Source organism: Zalophus californianus, chromosome X (genome assembly GCF_009762305.2).
Source record: "Zalophus californianus isolate mZalCal1 chromosome X, mZalCal1.pri.v2, whole genome shotgun sequence".
Taxonomy (NCBI): domain Eukaryota; kingdom Metazoa; phylum Chordata; class Mammalia; order Carnivora; family Otariidae; genus Zalophus; species Zalophus californianus.
In genome coordinates, this window is record NC_045612.1 from 54,457,831 (window position 1) to 54,480,934 (window position 23,104).

Genomic DNA, 23,104 nt, shown 5'->3' on the forward strand with positions numbered 1-23,104 from the left:
TCATCAGACTGGCAAAAATGTCAAAAGACTGACAAAACCAAGTGTTCATGACTATGTAGGCAAAGGGAAACTCTCACACATTGTTAGTGGAATTCTAAATTGTTATAGCAACTGTGAAGGACATTTTCACTCTATCCAACAAAGCTAAAAATTATAACTTATAACCTGGTATGTCTACTTCTAGATATATACACTAGAGAAATTTCATCCACTTGTACAAAGTCATATGGATAAGGGTTTTCACTGCAATACTTTTAAATTTTTAATGGTTATAACTGAAATATCTATTAATAAGAAAATGGATAAAATCTTATATATTCATGCAATGGGATATTGTTTAGCAGTTAAAATGAAACAATTATATCTACATGTATCAACATAAACCATCCTTTAAAACACATAACAGTAAATGAAGAATGTGAGTTTCAAAAGGATATGTACAGTTCCAAGCCATTTTTGTAAATTTTAAAATACAAAATAATACCTTATATCATTTATGAATACATATATAAATACTAAAAGTATAACAGTACATAACATATGCAAATCAACTTCAAGATGCTAATTACTGAGCAGAAGGGGAATAGTTTGGAGGATGCTGTTAATCTCTGCTAAATGTTATTTATTTTTTTTTAAAAATGTGATGTTATTTTATGGCAAATTGTTAACATTTGTTATAACTGGGTGGTTGATTATATGAATATCTGTTATATTATTCTTAATACTTTCCTATATGTTTAGAATATGTTTCTTTCAAAATAAAGAGAAGAGACTAGAAAGAAATATGAAAAAAAAAACTGATATCTCTGAGGGAAGGGATATACTTTTCTTTTTCTTTTGTTTCTACATACATTTTTTATGCCTAACACATATTCCACACTGACCCTGTAGATTGCATTTATCATTAGGAACAACTAAGTTAAAAACTGGGTGAAATGTACAAAAGATTTTAATGTGTACAGAGATTTTTGCCCATTTACCTTAAGTGTGTGTTACATGCCTTCCCTATAGTGTATAAATACAAGTATATGAAATAATTTTAAAAGAACAGCATGGCAACAGCCAGCTCCTCTCTCCCTAGAAAAGCCTCTCCATGAACACTGTCTCTAAGTACTCCAAGAAAAGCTAATAATCTCCCCACTGTGTGCCCAAGGCACACATCCCTCAGCATAAAACAGAGCCACCTGGAGGAAGCAGCTCAGCACAGACACAGGTTGCCAACATGCTTACACCAAGTCTCACAACCCTGTACTCTGGAAGGACTGCCCTTCCCAGTCAAGCTTGTCTCAGTCCCAGTGCAGCAGGCCCCTCCCCAAAAAGAACAACAGAAATCCCTGCTGACACCAGCCACCACTCCTGACTAGAGAGTTCTGCAGGGCTTCATGTCTAGTGGAGTGTTATCAGGTCTTATTTAACAAGCAGACCAGATCACATCTAGTTAAAACTTCCCACATTCTGGCCAAGAACCAAACACTGCCCACTGCAGGCAAGAAGAACCTCTAGAGACTACTGGACTGAAGGATAGAGCAGCCAAAATACAACAGCAGAGTACACACAGCACACACCAGAGACACTCCCAGAAGCACCAGGCCCTGGACACTACATGACCTCTTCCTCATAAAGGCACTACTCTCAGGAACAAGAAACATGACTGCCTTTTCTATCACACAGAAGAAGGCAGAGACTTAGACAAAATGCCAAGAGTGAAGAATTCATCCCAATGAAAGAACCAGATAAGGCCATGGCCAGATATCTAAGTGCAACACATGTAAATAACATGGCTGATAGAGAATTTAAAGCAACAATTATAATGATACTCTCTTGGCTTCAGAAAAGAATAGAAGACTTCAGGGAAACCCTTACCACAGAGATAAAAGAGTTAAAAAATAATCAATCATACATGAAGATTTCAATAAATGATATTGGAGAAAGGCTTGATGCAATAAACAGCATGCTGGAAGAAGCAGAGGAACAAACTAGTGATGTAGAAGAAAAAATAATGGAAAATAATGAAGCTGAACAAAGAGAGAAAGAATTAAAGAACACAAGAATAGACTTAGGAAACTCAGTGACTCCATCAAACATAATCACATTTATATTATAGGAGTCCTAGAAGAAGACAAGAGTGAAAAGGAGGGCAGAAAAATTATTTGAGGGACTAATAGCTGGAAACATAACTAATCTGGGGAAGGAAACAGACATCCAGATCCAGGAAGCATGGAGAACTTCCATCCAAATTACAAAAGCAGGCCAACACAAAGACATAATGTAATTAAATTTATAAAACATAGTGATAAAGAAAAAATCTTAAAAGCAGCAAGACCAAAGGATTCCTTAACTTATAAGGGAAGATCCATAAGGCTAGCTGCAGATTTCTCAACAGAAACTTGGCAAGCAACAAGGGCTAATTATGTACTATACAGTGGCTAACTGAACATAATAAAAATAAATAATAAATAAAATAAAATAAAATAAAATAAAATGCTCTTTCAAAATAAAGTCCTGGCAAGAAGTCTGAAAAAAAGAAAAAAAAGAATGAAAGAAAGAAACTTAGCAAGCCAGAAGGGAGTTTCATGATATGTTTGGAGTACTGAGTGGGAAAAATCTGCAGCCAAGAATACGTTATCCAACAAGGCCATCATTCAGAATAGAAGGAGAGATAAAGAGTTTCCTACATGAACAAAAATTAAAGGAGTTTTGTGACCACCCTTCAAGACCAGCCCTACAAGACCTATGAAAGGGTACACTTTGAATGGAAAGGAGAGATCAAAAGTGACAAAGACAAGAAAGAATCAGAGAAAATGTCAAAAAACAATGGCAAAATATGTAATAAAATGGCATTAAATACATACCTATCAATAATTATTCTGAATATAATGGACTAAATACAACAATCAAACGACATAGGGTATCAGAATGGTTGAAAAAAAAAAGACCCATCTATATGGTACCTATAAGAGACTCATTTTAGACTTAAAGACACTTGCAGATTGAAAGTGAGGGGATGGAGAAACATTTATCATGCAAATTAATGTCAAAAGAAAGAGTAGCAATACATATATCAGACAAATTAGACATTTGAAACAAAGACTGTAACAAGAGGTGAAGAAGGGCACCATATCATAATTAAGGAGAACATCCAACAAGAAGATCTAATGATTGTAAATATTTATGCATCCATCATGGGAGCACCCAAATATATAAAACAATTAACAACAAACATAAAGGAACTCATTGATAATAACAATATAGCAGGGGACTTTAACACCCTACTCATACTAATGGATAGATCACCTAAACAGAAAATCTACAAGGAGACAAGGGCTTTGAATGATATATAAAACCAGATGGACTTAATGGATATATTCAGAACAATACATCCTAAAACAGCAGAATACACATTCTTTTCAAGTGCACATGGGACATTTTCCACAATAGATTGCATATTAAGTAATAAATCTTACCTCAACAAATACAAAAAGATTGAGATCATACCATGCAACTTTTCTGACCACAAATGCAATGAAACTTGAAGTCAACAACAAAAAAAAATTTGGAAAGACAACAAATACATGGAGGTTAAAGAACATGCTACTAAAGAAGGAATGGGTCAACCAGGAAATCAAAGAAGAAATAAAGAAAATACATGGAAACAAATGAAAATGAAAGCACAATGGTCCAAAAATTTGGGATGCAGTAAAAGCAGTCCTAAGAGGAAGTATACACTAATATAGGCATGTTGCAAGAAGCAAGACAAACGTCAAATAAATAATCCAACCTTACACCTGAGGGAGCTAGAAAAAGAACAACAAATGAAGACTAAAGCTAGCAGAAGGAAGGAAATAATAAAGATTAGAGTGGAAATAAATGATACAGAAACTGAAAAAAAAAGAGTAGAACCCATCAATGAAACCAAGAGCTTGTTCTCTGAAAAAATTAAAAAAAAAAAATTGGTAAACCTCTAGCCAGACTTATCAAAAAGAAAATAAAAAGGACCCAAGTAAATGAAATTACAAATGAGAGTAGAGAAATAACCAATACCACAGAAATACAAATAATTATAATAGAATATTATAAAATAGTATATGTCAACAAACTGGGCAAACTGGAAGATATGGATAAGTTGCTAGAAACATATAAACTACCAAAACTGCAAAAGGAAGAAATATAAAACTTGAGCAGACCAATAACCAGCAAGGAAATTGAATCAGTAATCAAAAGTCTCCCAACAAACAAAGGTCCAAGACCAGATGGCTTCACAGGAAAATTCTACCAAACATTTAAAGAAGAGTTAATATCTATTCTTCTCAAACTATTCCAAAAAAATAGAAAAGGAAGAAAAACTTCCAAATTCATTCTCTGAAGCCAGAATTTCCCTAATACCAAACCAGATAAAGATAACTATTAAAGATAGCTGCAGGCCAATATCCTTGATGAACATGGAGGCAAAAATTCTCAATAAAATACCAGCAAACCAAATCCAACAATACATTTAAAAAAATCATTCACTACAATCAAGTAGGATTTATTCCTGGTTTGCAAGGGTGGTTCAATATTCACAAATCAATCAACATGACACACCACATGAATAAAAGAAATGATAAGAACGATATGATCATTTCAATAGATGCAGAAAAAGTTATATGACAAGGTACAACCTCCAATCATAATAAAAGCCCTCAACAAAACAGGTTCAGAGGGAACCTACCTCAACATAATACAGGCCATATATGAAAAACCCACAGCTAATATCCCCAGTGGGAAAAAAAAAAACCTGAGAGCTTTTTCTCCATAGTCAGGAACAAGACAGGGATGTCCACTCTCACCACTGTTATTTAACATGGTACCGAAAGTCCTGGTCACAGCAATCAGACAACAAAAAGAAATAAAAGGCATCCAAATTGGCAAGGACAAAGTAAAACTTGCACTATTTGCAGATGAAATGATACTCTATATAGAACACCTGAAAGACTACACCAAAAAAATGCTAGAAATGATACACCAATTCAGCAAAGTTGCAGGATACAAAATCCATGCACAGAAATCTGTTTAATTTTTTTACAACAGTAATGAAGCAGCAGAAAGAGAAAGTAAGGAAATCAATCCCATTTTCAATTTCATCAAAAACGGTAGTCTACCTAAGAATAACCCTAACCAAAGGGGTGAACACCCTGTACTCTGAAAACTATAAAACACTGATGAAAAAAACTGAAGATGACACACATAAATGAAAAAGCATCCCATGCTCAAGGATTGGAAGAAAAAATATTGTTAAAATGTCTATACTACCCAAAGTAATCTACACATTTAATGCAATTCATATCAAAATACCCCAGCATTTTTCACGAAGCTAGAACGAACAATTCTAAAATTTGTATGGAACCATAAAAGACCCTAAATAGCCAAAACAACCTTCAAAAAGAAAAGCAAGGCTGGAAGCATCACAGTTCTAGACTTCAAGTTATATTACATGGGTGTAGTCATCAAAACAATATATTACTGGCACAAAAATAGACACAGAGATCAATGGAACAGAATAGAAAACTCATAAATGATCCCACAACTATATGGCCAGTTAATCTTTGACAAAGCAGAAACGAATATCCAACGCAAAAAATTTTCTTCAACAAATGGTGTTGGGAAAACTGATGACAACTTGCAAAAGAATGAAACTGGATGACTTTCTTACACCATACACAAAAATGAATTCAAAATGGATGAGACCTAAATGTGAGACATTTATCCATTAGAATCCTAGATGTGGAGGCAGGCAGGAACCTCTTTGACCTGGGCCATAGCAACTTCTTTCTAGATATGTCTCCTGAGGCAAGGGAAACAGAAGCAAAATAAACTATTGGGACTTCATCAAAATAAAAAGCTTCTGGACAATGAGGGAAACAATCAACAAAACTAAAAGGCAACCTTCGGAATGTGAGAAGATATTTGCAAATGACATATCTGGTAAAGGGTTAGTATCCAAAATATATAAAGAACTTATAAAACTCAACACCCAGAAAATGAATAATCCAATCAAAAATGGGCAAAGGACATGAATAGACATTTTTACAGAGGAGACATACAGATGGCCAACAGACACATGAAAAGATGCTCAACTTCCCTCATCATCAGGAAACTTCTTTGTAGACATGTCTCTTGAGGCAAGGGAAAAAAAAGCAAAAATAAAGTATTGGGACTACCTCAAAATAAAAAGCTTTTCACAGTGAAGGAAAAATCAATGAAACAAAAAGGCAACCTACAGAATAGGAGAAGATGTTTGCAAATGACATATCTGATAATGAGTTAGTGTCCAAACTATAAGAGGAACTTATCTAACTCAACACCAAAGAACAAATAATCCAGTTTAAAAATGAACAGAAGATATGAACAGACACTTTTCCAAAGAAGACATACAGATGGCCAACAGACACATGAAAATATGCTCAGCATCACTGACCATCAGGTAAATACAAATCAAAACTACAATGAGATATCACATCACAAATTTTAGAATGGCTACGATCAACTGCACAAGTCGCTACAGGTGTTGATGAGGATGTGGAGAAAGTGGAATCCTCCTGTACTGTTGGTGGAAGTGCAAACGGGTGCAGCCACTCTGGAAAACAGTATGGAGGTTCCTCAAAAAGTTAAAAATAGAACTACCCTAGGTACTTGGGTGGCTCAGTTGGTTAAGCATCTGCCTTCGGCTCAGGTTGTGATCCTGGGGTCCTGGGATTGAGTCCCACATCAGGTTCCCTGCTCATCGGGGAGCCTGCTTCTCTCTCTGCTCCTCTCCCCATTTGTTTTCTCTCTCTCTCTCTCTCTCTCTCGAAAATAAAAAATAAATAAAAATACTTTAAAAAAATAGAACTACCTTAAGATCCAGCAATTGTAGTACTAGGTATTTACCCAAAGAATACAAAAATGCTAATTCAAAGAGATACATGCATCCGATGTTTATAGCAGCATTATCTAAAAAGTCAAATTATGAAACAGCCCAGTGACCATCGACTGATGAATTGTTAATAAATGGATAAAGAAGACGTGATGTGTGTGTGTGTGTGTGTGTGTGTGTAAAATGGAATATTAATCATAGAAAGAATGAAGTCTTGCCATTTGCAATGAGATATACGGAGCTAGAGAGTACTATGATAAACTGAAATAAATCACTCAGAGAAGGAAAAATACCATATGATTTCACACATATGTGAAATTTAAGAAACAAAGCCAAGGTGCATAGGGATAAAAAAAGAGAGAGACAAACCAAGAAACAGATTCTTAACCAGAGACCAAACTGATGGTTGTAAGAAGGAAGGTTGATGGGGGTATTGGTTAAATAGGTGATGGGGATTAAGAAGTGCACTTGTGATGAGCTTTGAGTGTTGTATGGGAGTGTTGAATCAGTATATTGTACAGCTGAAACTAATATTATACTGTATGTTAACTAACCAGAATTTAAATAAAAACTTAAAAAATTAACAGTATGATACACAAGGAAGATATGTTGTGTATATTGAGGATAATAAGAATGTCATCGGGGAAATAGTACCAATTTTACATTCTTTAAACAGGAATAAAACCTTTTAGCCAAACCTACATGCTTCAAAACCTCCTTCAACAGAGGCTACTCTTTCTGATCAATGTGAGCTGCCATAATCCTTGTTCTTTACTATTTCCCCACCACAGTTCTCTAATCTTTAAAATTTATTACCTTTTGAAGTTTTAGCCATATTTTAAAACCACTTTCCTATTTCATATTATATTCATCTATCAGACTGTCTAGGGTATACTTCCATCATTTTCACTGACATTAGCATCTCATAGTCCGCAGATCAACCTATGATTCTCTCAACCTATGCTGTCACCGATTTCAACATGTTTAACAGTGACACCTTGTTTTCTCAACTTCCATGATCTCATCTATTTTAATCAGTCACCCAATGATGCCACTCTATAATTTCTCTCTCATAATTGAATATTGCTCCCATTCAAAACTATAAATATTTAAATGTTCCTCTCTCATTACAAATTTCTGTCACAACTTTTCCATTCTCAAGAGTAAATCAAATTGGTTTCCATCCTCACAGTTAATTGACTCCTCTCACTTTTCAATTACTTCAATTCACTATCAAATGATTGTGATGACTTGGGATGACTGAAACTAGCTTTCACTTCTAGTTATGCTGTTAATGGGTAGAAAGTCCCTTAAAATAACTTACTTGTAAAAAGAAAAAAAATAATATATGACTTTGGCCAAAATTTTCATAAATCTTTTTTGTTTCATTAGGAAGTAAATTTAGAGTTTCTCCAACACTTCTTGATCTTTCATTTTTGCCTAATATTCCAGATACCAAATCCTTGTCCACATTTGCATTTTCCTAAAGTTTCTATGCTAAAATGGAGCCAGGTACCAATATTGCTGTTATAAAATGGACTTTTGCAGCCAAGTATAGTACTTTCAAAATGTCAGCATGTCTTCATTTCTGGAAATGGACATTAGTCTAGAAAAATGTCTCACTGGAAGAACTCTTAATTTGTTGCAAAGTGTAATATGATGAGTTATTGCTCATTTTAATTAATATATCACTAGACATATTGTTGAGAGGTGATTCCCAAAGCCCTCTATGTGAGTATCATAATAAAGCTTATTCTTGGTCTGACCAAGCTCAATTCCCATTTATGGCTCTTCCATTCAGTTGAGGACTCACATGGCCTGTTTTAAAACATAGGTGTTTTTATACTTATCTTCTGGGATTCACACTACAAAATGATTCATATCTGCTTACAGATTCAGTCATCCCTAAATCTCTCTAGTCTGAGTGCTGATATCTGGGAAGCATATTATGACTAAATGATAATTTTTGTGATTCACATCTTTACATGTCTTATATGTTTTATAGCCCATTTAAAGATTTATTTGCACTTTAGGTGCCAGGGCCCAAAGTGAAACTATTATATTTATTACTTTTTAATGCATAATACTGTCTCATTCATATCTGGCCTTATGGGTGAAATTTCTAACAACTTAAGATAACCTACTCAAGTACAAAGCCTTGTATTTATTTAAAAAGCTTTTAGTAAGGACTGCAAAAAGATGGTGGAGGAGTAGGGGACCCTATTCCAACCAGTCCCCAGAATGGAGCTGGATATCTACCAGACCACTCTGAACAGCCATGAAATCAGCCTGAGATATAAGAAGATAGATCTGGATCTCTACAAACAGAATATTGCAGGCTGTTGGTTTTGAGGTATGAAGTGGGGAGCCGTGATTCCGTGGGCAGATATCGGAGGATAAACAGAAGGGGGGAGGAGCCTGGCCATTGGGATCCTAGACTGCCAGTGAGCAATAGCCTCCTGTGCTGTGGATGGGGCACAGACTCACAAAGTGGTAGCAACGGGGAAAGGACTTTAGGGCAGTCCCCGGATGGACACTGGAGCATCAGTGTGGTGTGTGCAAACTGGGGGCAGCTGGCGGTTTTAGAAGCAAAAAGGGCAAAGATGAGCCCCAACCTGGAGGCGAGGACCGGGAGCCCTGCTGAGGGGCACACAACCCAGGACGCTGCAGTTTATAGCAGGACAGACAGAAATGGAGAGAGTGTGGTCTGGAGAGCTCACGGAAGAACAGATTGTGATCTCTCTGCTCTGAGGCAGAGGGTTGGAAATGGTCTCTTCTGTTCTGACTTTCCAAAGAGACTCGGAAAGCCACCAGGGAAAGCCACCAGAGAACAAAAGCCCCCAGAACTGGTTTTCACTGAGCCCATGCTCCACCACAGGGGGTAAGGCAACTCTACCCAAACAGCATGGCAGGCCCCTCCCTCAGAAGACAGACTGGGAAAACAAGAGGCCAGCAACCCTAAGGTCCCTAGAAAACAGGTGCATCTTGCTTGGTTTGTGGTCAATAATTTGGATTCTATACATTTCCTCAACCACCCATCAATAGAATGACTAGTAGGAAGAACACCCAAAATAAGAAAGACTCAGAGATTATGACTTATGCCACAAATTTACAAATGGATTCAGATACAACCAAGATGTCAGAGATGGAATTCAGGCTAGCAGTTGTGAAGACAATAGCTAGAATGGAAAAATCAATTAATGGCAACATAGAGTCTCTAAAGGCAGAAATGAAAGCTGAACTGGCAGAACTTAAAAATAATATCAATGAGATCCAATCTAATCTAGATAATCTAACAGCTAGGATAAGTGAGGCAGAAGAACGAATTAGTGACCTGGAAGACCATTTAATAGATAAAAAGGGAAAAGAGGAGGCCAGGGAAAACCAACTCAGATTCAATGAAAATAGAATCAGAGAACTAAGTGACACCAGGAAATGTTCCAATGTCAGAATTATTGGAATCCCTGAGGGGGTGGAGAGAGAGAGAGAGGACTAGAAGATATATTTGAGCAAATCATAGCTGAGAACTTCCCTAATTTGGGGAATAAAACAAACATTCATGTCCTAGAGGCAGAGAGGACCCCTCCCAAGATCAAGGAAAACAGGCCATCACCCCGGCATGTAATAGTAAAACTTGCAAATCTTAGAAACAAGGAAACCATCTTAAGGGCAGTTAGGGGAAAGAGATTCCTTACGTACAGAGGGAGGAAGATCAGAATAACGTCAGACCTATCCACAGAGACCTGGCAAGAGAGAAAGGGCTGGCAAGACATATTCAGGGTACTAAACGAGAAGAACATGCAGCCAAGAATAATTTATCTGGTAAGGTTGTCATTTAGAATGGATGGTGAGATGCATATCTGGCAAGGCTGTCATTTAGAATGGATGGAAAGATGCAGAGCTTCCAAGACCGACAGAAACTGAAAGAATATGTGACCACTAAACCGTCTCTGCAAGAAATATTAAGAGGGGTTTTATAAAAGGAGAAAGACCCCAAGAGTGATATACAACAGAAATTTACAGGGACAATCTATAAAAACAATGTCTTCACAGGCAACAGGATGACAATAAATTCATGTCTTTCAAAAATCACTCTCAATGTGAACAGCATAAATGCCCCCATAAAATGGCACAGGGTTGCAGATAGGATAAAAAGACAGGACCTATCCATATGCTGTCTACAAGAGACTCATTTTGAACCTAAAGATACATCCAGACTGAAAGTGAAGGGATGGAGATCCATATTCCATGCCAGCAGACCTCAAAAGAAAGTTGGGATAGCAATTCTTATATCAGAGAAATTAGATTTTAAACTAAAGACTGTACTTAGAGACACAGAAGGACACTATATCATTCTTAAAGGGTCTATTCAACAAGAAGACCTAACAATTGTAAATATCTACGCCCCCAACATGGGAGCAGCCATCTACATAAGCCAACTGTTAACCAAAATACAATCATATTGATAACAATACGTTAATTGTAGAAGACCTTAATACTCCACATTCAGCAATAGACAGATCATCTAAGCAGAAAATCAACAAAGAAACAAGAGCTTTGTATGATACACTGAACCAGATGGACCTCATAGATATATACAGAACATTCCAGCCTAAAACAAGAGAATACTCATTCTTCTCTAGCACACGTGGAACTTTCTCCAGAATAGACCACATACTGGGTGACAAATCAGGTCTCAACCAATACCAAAAGATTGAGATTATTCCCTGCATATTCTCAGACCATAATGCTTTAAAACTGGAACTCAATCACAAGAAAATTTTGGAAGAAATTCAAACACTTGGAAGCTAAAGACTACTCTGCTCAAGAATGTTTGGGTCAACCAGGAAATCAAAGAGGAACTTAAACAATTCATGGAAACCAATAAGAATGAAAACACATCAGTCCAAAACCTATAGCATACTGCAAAGGTGGTCCTAAGGGGGAAATACACAGCCATCCAACCCCCACTCAAAAAAATAGAAAAATCCCGAATATACCAACTAACACTACACCTTAAAGAACTAGAGAAAAAGCAACAAACGATGCCCAAGCCACACATTAGAAGAGAATAATTAAGATTAGAGCATAGATCAATGAATTAGAAACCAGAAAAACAGTAGATCAGATCAACGAAACTAGAAGCTGGTTCTTTGAAAAAATTAATAAGATCGATAAACCACCCCCCAGACTTATCCAAAAGAAAAGAGAAAGGACCCAAATTAATAAAATTATGAATGAAAGGGGAGAGATCACGACTAACACCAAGGAAATAGAAACAATTATTAGAAATTTTTATCAACAACTACATGCCAATAACTGAGCAATCTGGATGAAATGGAAGCCTTCCTGGAAACCTATTAACCGCCAAGACTGAAACAGGAAGAAATTGACAACCTGAATAGGCCAATAACCAGTAATGAGATTGAAGCAGTGATCCAAAACCTGCCAAAAAACAAGAGTCCAGGGCTTGATGGATTCCTGGGGAATTCTACCAAACATTCAAAGAAGAAATAATACCTATTCTCCAGAAGCTGTTTAAAAAAATAGAAACAGAAGGAAAGTTTCCAGACTCATTCTATGAGGCCAGCATTACCTTAATCCCCAAACCAGGCAAAGACCCCATCAAAAAGGAGAATTTCAGACCTGTATCCCTGATGAATATGGATTCCAAAATCCTCAACAAAATCTTAGCTATTAGGATCCAACAAACATTTAAAGGATCATTCACCACGACCAACTGGGATTTATCTCTGGGATGCAAGCATGGTTCAACATTCACAAATCAATCAATGTGATAGAACATATTAATAAGAGGAGAGATAAGAACCATATGGTCCTCCCAATTGATGCAGAAAAAAACATTTGACAAAATACAGCATCCTTTCCTGATTAAAACTTTTCAGAGTATAGGGATAGAAGGAACACTCCTCAAGTTCATAAACTCCATCTATGAAAAGCCCACAGTGAATATCATCCTCAATGGGGAAAAGCTGAGAGCCTTTCCCTTAAGATCAGGAACACAACAAGGATGCCCATTCTTGCCACTATTGTTCAACATAGCACTAGAAGTCCTAGCAACAGCAATCAGATAACAAAAAGAAATAAAATGTATTCAAATTGGCAAAGAAGTCAAACTCTCTTTTCACAGATGACATGGTTTTTCTTTTTAATTTTTTTACTGTTATGTTAATCACCATACATCATTAGTTTTTAATGTAGTGTTCCATGATTCATTGTTTGTGCATAACACCCAGTGCTCCATGCAGAACGTGCCCTCCTTAATATCCATCACCAGGGTAACCCATCCCCCCAACCCCCTCCCCTCTAGAAACCTCAGTTTGTTTTTCAGAGTCCATCGTCTCTCATGGTTCGTCTCCCCCTCCGACGTACTCCCCTTCATTCTTCCCCTCCTGCTATCTTCTTCTTCTTTTTTTTTTCGTAACATATATTGCATTATTTGTTTCAGAAGTACTGATCTGTGATTCAACAGTCTTGCACAATTCACAACGATATCCTCCCCAATGTCTGTCACCCAGCCACCCCATCCCTCCTACCCCCCACCACTCCAGCAACAATCAGTTTGTTTCCCGAGGTTAAAAATTCCTCATATCAGTAAGGTCATATGATACAGGTCTTTCTCTGATTGACTTATTTCACTCAGCATAACACCCTCCAGTTCCATCCATGTCACTGCAAATGGCAAGATCTCATTCCTTTTTATGGCTGCATAATATTCCATTGTGTATATATACCACTTCTTCTTTATCCATTCATCTGTTGATGGACATCTTGGCTCTTTCCACAGTTTGGCTATTGTGGACATTGCTGCTATAAACATTGGGGTGCACGTACCCCTTCGGATCCCTACATTTGTATTTTTGGGGTAAATACCCAGTAGTGCAAATGCAGGATCCTATGGTAGCTTTATTTTCAACTGTTTGAGGAACCTCCATACTATTTTCCAGAGTAGTTGCACCAGCTTGCATTCCCACCAACAGTGTAGGAGGGTTCCCCTTTCTCCACATCCCCGCCAACATCTGTCGTTTCCTGACTTGTTAATTCTAGCCATTCTGACTGGTGTGAGGTGGTATCTCATTGAGGTTTTGATTTGGATTTCCCTGATGCCGAGCGATGTTGAGCACTTTTTCATGTGTCTGTTGGCCATTTGGATGTCTTCTTTGGAAAAATGTCTGTTCAAGTCTTCTGCCCATTTCTTGATTGGATTATTGGTTCTTTGCGTGTTGAGGTTGATAAGTTCTTTATAGATTTTGGATACTAGCCCTTTACTGCTATGTCATTTGCAAATATCTTCTCCTATTCTGTCGGTTGTCTTTGGTTTTGTTGAATGTTTCTTTTGCTGTGCAAAAGCTTTTTATCTTGGTGAAATCCCAATAGTTCATTTTTGCCCTTGTTCCCTTGCCTTTGGCGATGTTTCTAGGAAGAAGTTGCTGCGGCTGAGGTCGAAGAGGTTGCTACCTGTGTTCTCCTTTAGGATTTTGATGGACTCCTGTCTCACGTTTAGGTCTTTCAACAAATTGGAGTCTATTTTTGTGTGTGGTATAAGGATATGGTCCAGTTTCATTCTTCTGCATGTGGCTGTCCAATCAATTCCATTGATCTATGTGTCTGTTTTTGTGCCAGTACCATACTGTCTTGATGATGACCACTTTGTAATGTAGCTGGAAGTCTGGAATTGTGATGCCGCCAGCTTTGCTTTTCTTTTTCAATATTCCTCTGGCTATTCAGGGTCTCTTCTGGTTCCATACAAATTTTAGGATTCTTTGTTCCATTTCTTTGAAAAAAGTGGATGATATTTTGATGGGGATTGCATTGAATGTGTAGATTGCTCTAGGTAGCATTGATATCTTCACAATGTTTGTTCTTCCAATCCATGAGCATGGAACGTTTCTCCATTTCTTTGTGTCTTCTTCAATTTCTTTCATGAGTATTTTATAGTTTTCTGAGTATAGATCCTTTGCCTCTTTCGTTAAATTTATTCCTAGGTATCTTACAGTTTTGGGTGCAATTGTGAATGGGATCGACTCCTTGATTTGTCTCTCTTCTGTCTTGTTGTTGGTGTATAGGAATGCCACTGTTTTCTGTGCATTGATTTTATATCCTGCTACTTTACTGTTTTCCTGTATGAGTTCTAGCAGTTTTGGGGTGGAGTCTTTTGGGTTTTCCACATACAGTATCATATCATCTGCAAAGAGGGAGAGTTTGACTTCCTCCTTGCCGATTTGGATGCCTTTGATTTCTTTTTGTTGTCTGATTGCTGTGGCTAGGACTTCTAATACTATGTTGAATAGCAGTGGTGATAATGGACATCCCTGCTGTGTTCCTGACCTTAGGTGAAAAGCTCTCAGCTTTTCCCCATTGAGAATGATATTCGCTGTAGGTTTTTCATAGATGGCTTTTATGATATTGAGGTATGTACCCTCTATCCCTATACTCTGAGAGTTTGGATCAAGAAAGGATGCTGTACTTTGTCAAATGCTTTTTCTGCATCTATTGAGAGGATCATATGTCTCTTGTTCTTTCTTTTGTTAATGTATTTTATCACGTTGATTGATTTGCGGATGTTGAACCAGCCTTGCAGCCCAGGGATAAATCCCACTTGATCATGGTGAATAATCCTTTTAATGTACTGTTGGATTGTATTGGCTAGTATTTTGGTGAGAATTTTTGCATCCATTTTCATCAAGGATATTGATCTGTAATTCTCCTTTTTGATGGGGTCTTTGGTTTTTGGATCAAGGTAATGGTGGCCTCATAAAATGAGTTTGGAAGTTTTCCTTCCATTTCTATTTTTTGGAACAGTTTCAGGAGAATAGGTATTAGTTCTTCTTTAAATGTTTGATAGAATTCCCCTGGGAAGCCATCTGGCCCTGGGCTTTTGTTTGTTGGGAGATATTTGATGACTGTTTCCATTTCCTTAGTGGTTATAGGTCTGTTCAGGTTTTCTATTTCTTCCTGGTTCAGTTTTGGTAGTTGATACATCTCTAGGAATGCACCCACTTTTTCCAGGTTATCTAATTTTCTGGCATAGAGTTGCTCATAATATGTTCTTATAATTGTTTGTATTTCTTTGGTGTTGGTTGTGATCTCTCCTCTTTCATTCATGATTTTGTTGATTTGGGTCATTTCTCTTTTCTTTTTGATAAGTCTGGCCAGGGGTTTATCAATCTTGTTAATTCTTTCAAAGAACCAGCTCCTAGTTTCGTTGATCTCTTCTACTGTTCTTTTGGTTTCTATTTCATTGATTTCTGCTCTGATCTTTATTATTTCTCTTCTTCTGCTGGATTTAGGCTTTATTTGCTGTTTTTTCTCTAGCTCCTTTAGGTGTAGGGTTAGGTTGTGTATTTGAGAACTTTCTTGTTTCTTGAGAAAGGCTTGTATTGCTATATACTTTCCTCTCAAGACCACCTTGGCTGTATCCCAAAGATTTTGAACAGTTGTGTTTTCATTTTCATTGGTTTCCATGAATTTTTTTATTTCTTCTTTAATTTCCTGGTTGACCCATTCATTCTTCAGTAGGATGCTCTTTAGCCTCCATGTATTTGAGTTCTTTCTGACTTTCCTCTTATGATTGAGTTCTAGTTTCAAAGCACTGTGGTCTGAAAATATGCAAGGAATAATCCCAATCTTTTGGTATCGGTTGAGACCTGATTTGTTACCTAGGATTTGATCAATTCTGGAGAATGTTCCATGGGCACTAGAGAAGAATATGTATTCCGTTGTTTTGGGATGGAATGTTCTGAATATGTCTCTGAAGTCCATTTGGTCCAGTGTGTCATTTGAAGTCTTTATTTCCTAGATGATCTGTCCATTTCAGTCAGGGGGGTGTTAAAGTCCCCCACTATTATTGTATTGTTGTCAATGTGTTTCTTTGCTTTTGTTATTAATTGCCTTATAAAAGTGGCTGCTCCCATGTTAGGGGCATAGATATTTACAATTGTTAGATCTTCTTGTTGGATAGACCCTTTAATAAGATATAGTGTCCTTCTTCATCTCTTATTACAGTCTTTGTCTTAAAATCTAATTTGTCTGTTATAGGAATTGCCACCCCAGCTTTCTTTTGGTGTCCATTAGCATGGTAAATGGTTTTCCACCCCCTCACTTTCAATCTGGGGGTGTCTTTGGGTCTAAAATGAATCTTGCAGACAGCATATGGATGCGTCTTGTTTTTTAATCCAATCTGATAGCCTGTAGATCACACAATATTTTATGTAGAAAACCCAAAAGACTCCACCCCCAAATTTCTAGAATTCATACAGCAATTCAGTTATGTGGCAGGATACAAAATCAATGCACCGAAATCAGTTGCTTTCTTATACACTAACAATGCAACTGTAGAAAGAGAAATTAGAGAAACCTTTCCATTTGCAATAGTACCAAAAACCATGATACCTCGGATTAAACCTAACCAAAGAAGTAAAGGATCTATACTCGAGGAACTACAAAACACTCATGAAAGAAACTGAAGAGCACAAGAAAAGATGGAAAAACATTCCATTCTCATGGATTGGAAGAATAAACATTGTTAAAATATCTATGTTACCCAGATCAATCTATAACTTCAATGCCATCCTGATCAAAATTCCAACGACATTTTTCAAAGTGCTGGAAGAAACAATCCTGAAATTTGTATGGAATCAGAAAAGACCCTGAATCACCAAGGAAATATTGAAAAAGAAAAACAAAGCTGGGGGCATCACGTTGCCCGATTTCAAGCTATATTACAAAGCTCTGATCACCAAGACAGCATGGTACTGGCATAAAAAGAGACATATAGTTATTAAACACTTTGCCCAAGTTTTGGATAACTCAGGATTATCATTATAAATATTCAGTATTATATTTTTCTATAACACACAGCCATATTCTGTATCTATTTTTTCATTGCACTCTTTCACTCTGAGCTGTTAAAACTCACTGCTCTCATGTAGTTTGTCGCCAACATTTCTCTGTATATTCTAAATTGGTTACTACATTACTTCTAATCTAGCAGGAAAATAGATAATACAGCTTACTTAAATTGTGGTTTATTTTTTTAAGTAGGCATGAAATGATATCTTGTCTGGAATTTGTTTTAAAATGCTCCAGCAACAAAAGCATGCCAACATAAAAAAGTAAATGAAGCATTGGTAAAATGTCAACAACTGTTGAGCCTCAGTGATGAATACATAGGATTATATTATTCTGTTTTGTGTATCTTTGTAAACTTCTTTAATAAGAAAGTTTTTAAAGAAAAATCCTAGCTAATAAGTATTAAGGAATAATGAAATTAGATAATCACTATTTTTGTAATCATAATGTAATGACTAATTTGGGCAAGAATTGTACTAATGATTCTTTATGCATGGTAAAACCATTGGGTGAAAGGGTATCAGGGAACAAGATATTCACGTGGTCTCAAATTGTCAACTCACAATTTTCTTGTTAATTTCTAAGGGAAAGGTAACTTTAGAGGGAAGAAAGGTACATTTTGAGGCAGCCATCATCTATGTGATTAATTAAATTCCACATCACCAATAATGGGTCAAATTGTAATTATGTGCTTTTTGATGTTATGCAAATACATATCACCTTCGTAGTAATCTTATCAAAAACATTTAATCTGAATTTAATAATGAGGAAGAAATAAGACAAATCCAGTTTGTGCTATTGGTACAAAATAACTGGCTTAAATTCTTCAAAATGTTAATGTTTTGATTGGATATTAAATCAGTTAAAAGACATAACTGATAGATTATTATTAGAATAATTAGGGACATTTGACTATGATTAATATGGTAGACAATATTTTTGTACACATTTAAATTTCTGGGTGTAGTAATAATTTTGTGGTTACGTAGGAGAAAGTTCACATTAAGGGATGCATAATGCTGAAGTACTTGGGGCGAAAGTGTCATAACATCAACAACGTACTCTGAAAGTGTTCTAAAAGTGTGTGTGTGTGTGTGTGTGTGTGTGTGTGTGTGTGTGTCTACTTAGAGAAAGAAAGCAAATGTAGCAAAATGTTAGCAATTTGTGAATCTTGGTGAGAGGTATTATATGGCTACTCATTCTATTATTTCAATTTCCATGTAAGTTTGGATTTTTTCAAATTAAAATGTTGGGGAAATGTATAAAAAGAAGAAATAGTCAAATAAGTAGGTTTGTGGTAGGAGGAATGAGTAAAATGGGTGAAGGAGAGCAGGAAATATAGGTTTCCAGTTATGGAATGAATAAGTCACAGGTATAAAAGTCACAGCATAGGGAATATAGTCAATGATATTGTAATAGTAGTGTATGGTGACAGATGATACCTATACTGTGGTGAGCATAGCATAACATATAGAGAAGTTGAATCACTATATTGTACACCTGAAATTAATATAACAATGTAACATTGTGTGTCAATGATACGCAAATTTAAAAAATTAAAAATAAATAAAATAAAATGAAAGCACTCAAATTATTCTTTCTAAAATATGAAAATACCTTTATGAAGGAAACAATTACCCATGAATTATATGATTTTTAAAATTGGATTTTTAATCAATGTCTTAATATACACTTAATTAAAATTAAATAGGATGCATATTTAATCTACATGTGCTTGAAAAACAATTTTAGCATTATAAAATTAATAAATAAGTAGGTTTATGAGAGCACAGTATAGCCTTTGAAGAGTAAAGTGTATGGGGGCCATTTTCTAGTTACTTATAATCTTATCCTATATATTTGAAATTGCTGAAAATAAGTGGGGAATTACTATATTTAAAAATCATGACAAATTTTATTTAAATTTTGGTAACAAAATATTTAATTTCCTTTAACATTCTTCCTAAAATTAACAAGTCTGCTTTGCTATCTGATATCCATATTATACTTTTATAATTTTGATTGAAATGTTGTGTTTAAGTGAACCACAGAAATTCATCACCTAATGCTGCTCTTCAGTTTTGCAGACTAGAAAGAGAAATCTAGAAAGAAAATTGATTTGCTTAAAGTCACCCAGATCTCCTTAGTCTCAGCTTTTCCCTTAAAAACAAAGCCCATTAACATTTTAATATTATTTACACATTGAATCCAGGTCAACTTTTGCTTTAAGGGGAACAATTTATTATCAAAAATCAACTCATTTCAAATCTATCAAAAATAAAAGATGTTAAATCTAATCTAAGAAGTAATTTCTTAACTCTGTATCATGTATTAATCATATTATCTGTGTAATTAAGAAATGTACTATAATGTATCTTCATTAGTTCTTTAAGTAAGAAATAAATGGTTTGGCCTTAAGAATAGGTACAGAATTACTCCATACATTTGTGTCAGTAGGACATGTGAATTCATATGACATCTGAGGAAATTAACTTTAATTTCATTTGTAAAGGGGGTCAAGCAAAACAAAAATGGCAATGGCATTGGATATATTTCAGAATGTTGTTCCTTTAAGATTATAAATAGTTACAGAATCATGTGAGCATTAAGAAAAGGTGAAATCTATTGAATTTTTATTAGAAGTAATAAAACAATTGAGAAATTGGAGCCTAATACATATTTGGAATGAAATGTAATTTCCTATTGAGAATCCAAAGAACTAATAAAAAATAAAAGAATTGGACATCCACATGTAGAAGAATGAAACTGGACCACTTTCTTACACCATACACAAAGATAAACTCAAAATGGATGTGAGACAGGAATCCATCAAAATCCTAGAGGAGAACACAAGCAGCAACCTCTTCTACCTCAGCCACAGCAACTTCTTGCTAGACCCGTCTCCAAAGGCAAGGGACACAAAAACAAAAATGAACTATTGGGACTTCAACAAGATAAAAACCTTCTGCACAGTGAAGGAAACACTTGACAAAACCAAAAAACCTACAGAATGAGAGAAAATACTTACAAATGTCTTATCAGATAAAGAGCTAGTATCCAAGATCTATAAAGAACTTATCAAACTCAACACCCAAAAAACAAATAATCCTGGCAGCAGGATTCTCGTAGCTGCACATTGGGTAACATCCCCCCAGATTCCTGGCAGCCACCAAATGTATACTTGGAGACCAGCATGGGGATCATTGTGCTGAAGTTATACTGGAAACATGCTCCAAAGACCTGTAAGAATTTTACTGAGCTGGCATGTTGAGGTTACTACAATGGCACCAAATTCCACAGGATCATCAAAGACTTCATAATCCAGGGAGGTGACCCAAAAGGGACAGGTCGAGGTAGTGCATTTATCTATGACAAACAGTTTGAAGATGAACTTCACAGGGGCTTGATGGCAAGCACACCATTTCTGGCTGAGAGTTCCAGGGTATAGGAATGGTGAATCGAGAAGGAATGGTGGAAACAAACTCCCAGGACCGCCCTGTGGATGATGTGAAGATCATTAAGGCATACCCTTCTGGGTAGGCTTGCTGCGGTCTTGGGCACACCCAGATTTTCTGAGATGACCCCAGTGAACCAGTTTCCAGATAACCTAGAATGACACATACTTAAACTTCATTTTGGCCTGGCAAATCACAGAGCTAAGGAGACCTGGGATGTTGGGTGAGTTAGAGATGGAAGTATATTTTAAGAGGACCCTTCTTTTCTCTTCTTCCAGTGCCTAGGTTGACAGAGAATTTGCAGAAAAGCTCATAAATGATCATTCAGGGGGAACAACTCATTGCATATGAGCATACTGCTCTTCCTTGCGTGTGTCTGTTCTGATACACTTGGAAAAAAAATAAAGCAGACTCTGTCATTTTGTAGTGTCTAACAAAACTTATTCTTGCAGAGATTTATATTCTGGCCTACACTGCAGTCTTCAGTGGCTGACAGTCACAGAATTCAAGACCAAGTATTGTTTATCAGCCTTCTTAACTCTGTGCACACCTTATTTCAGTCTGTTACATTTGTTCTTCCAAGGAATGTATGCATCTCCCTATATATTTTCCCTCTCAAAACCAGAAATCAACACTGCTCTTTCTGACACTTAGTCATCCCACACAAAGCCACATTGAATTTTTGCCAAATGAAAAAATGCATCCAACAATCAATTTCTAAGAAGGTGTCAAGTGGGGAATGATAATGTGTAATAATCAAGAAAGGAATTTATTAAAAGGAAAAAGAAACATTGACCATTTTTCCCCCAGGAAGGAGTATAAATCTGTAGTAAGCATAAGGACAGACTATGAATTCTCCTTAAAAAGCAGTATTGTCATAAAAGAAAGGCACCACTTTTTTTTTAACCTAAGACTAAAGAAACTAAGAGATTTTACATGTTAAGTTTTTTAAGTCTTTCTGATTTTTTTTTACAAGGGGTGGTAAAAGAAAGGAAGTTAACACCTATGTAGTACATAGAACTTCCCAAATAAAATGCCACTGATATTTGAAAAAAAATAACTCAGTCAAGAAATGGGTAGAAGGCATGAACAGACATTTCTCCAAAGAAGACATACAAATGGCCAACAGACAGATGAAAAAATGCACAACATCACTCAGCATCAGGGAAGTACAAATCAAAACCACAATGAGATACCACCCCACTCCAGTCAGAATGGCTAAAATTAACAAATCAGGGAACAACAAATGTTGGCGAGGATGTGGAGAAAGAGGAACCCTCTTACATTGTTGGTGGGAATGCAAGCTGGTGCAGCCACTCTGGAAAACAGTATGGAGGTTCCTCAAGAAATTAAAAATATAGCTATCCTATGACCCAGTAACTGCACTATTAGGTATTTACCCAAAGACACAAACGTGATCTGAAGGGGCACCTGCACCCAAGTTTATAACAACAATGTCCACAATAGCCAAACTATGGAAAGAGCCCAGATGTCCATCAGTAGATGAATGGATAAAGAAGAGGACATCAAAAAGGATGAAATCTTACCATTTACATCGACATGAGGGAACTGGAGGGTATTATGCTAAGTGAAATAAGTCAATCAGAGAAACACAATTATCATATGGTTTCACTCATATGTACAATTTAAGAAACAAAAGAGAGGATCAAAGGGGAGGGAGGGAAAAATAAGACAAAATCAGAGAGAGACAAACAATAAGAGACTCTTAACTATAGGAAACAAACTGAAGGTTGCTGGAGGGCAGGTGGATGGGGGGATGGGATAACTGGGTGATGGGCATTAAGGAGGGCATGTGATGTGATGAGCACTGGGTGTTATATGCAATAGATGAATAACTGAACTCTACATCTGAAACTAATGATAC

General features: G+C 36.3%; 1 pseudogene; it reads left to right on the forward strand.

Annotated features, from left to right (window-relative positions):
* Positions 1–1,741: 1,741 nt before the first annotated feature.
* On the forward strand, positions 1,742–21,304 carry LOC113930444 (annotated as a pseudogene).
* Positions 21,305–23,104: the final 1,800 nt, after the last annotated feature.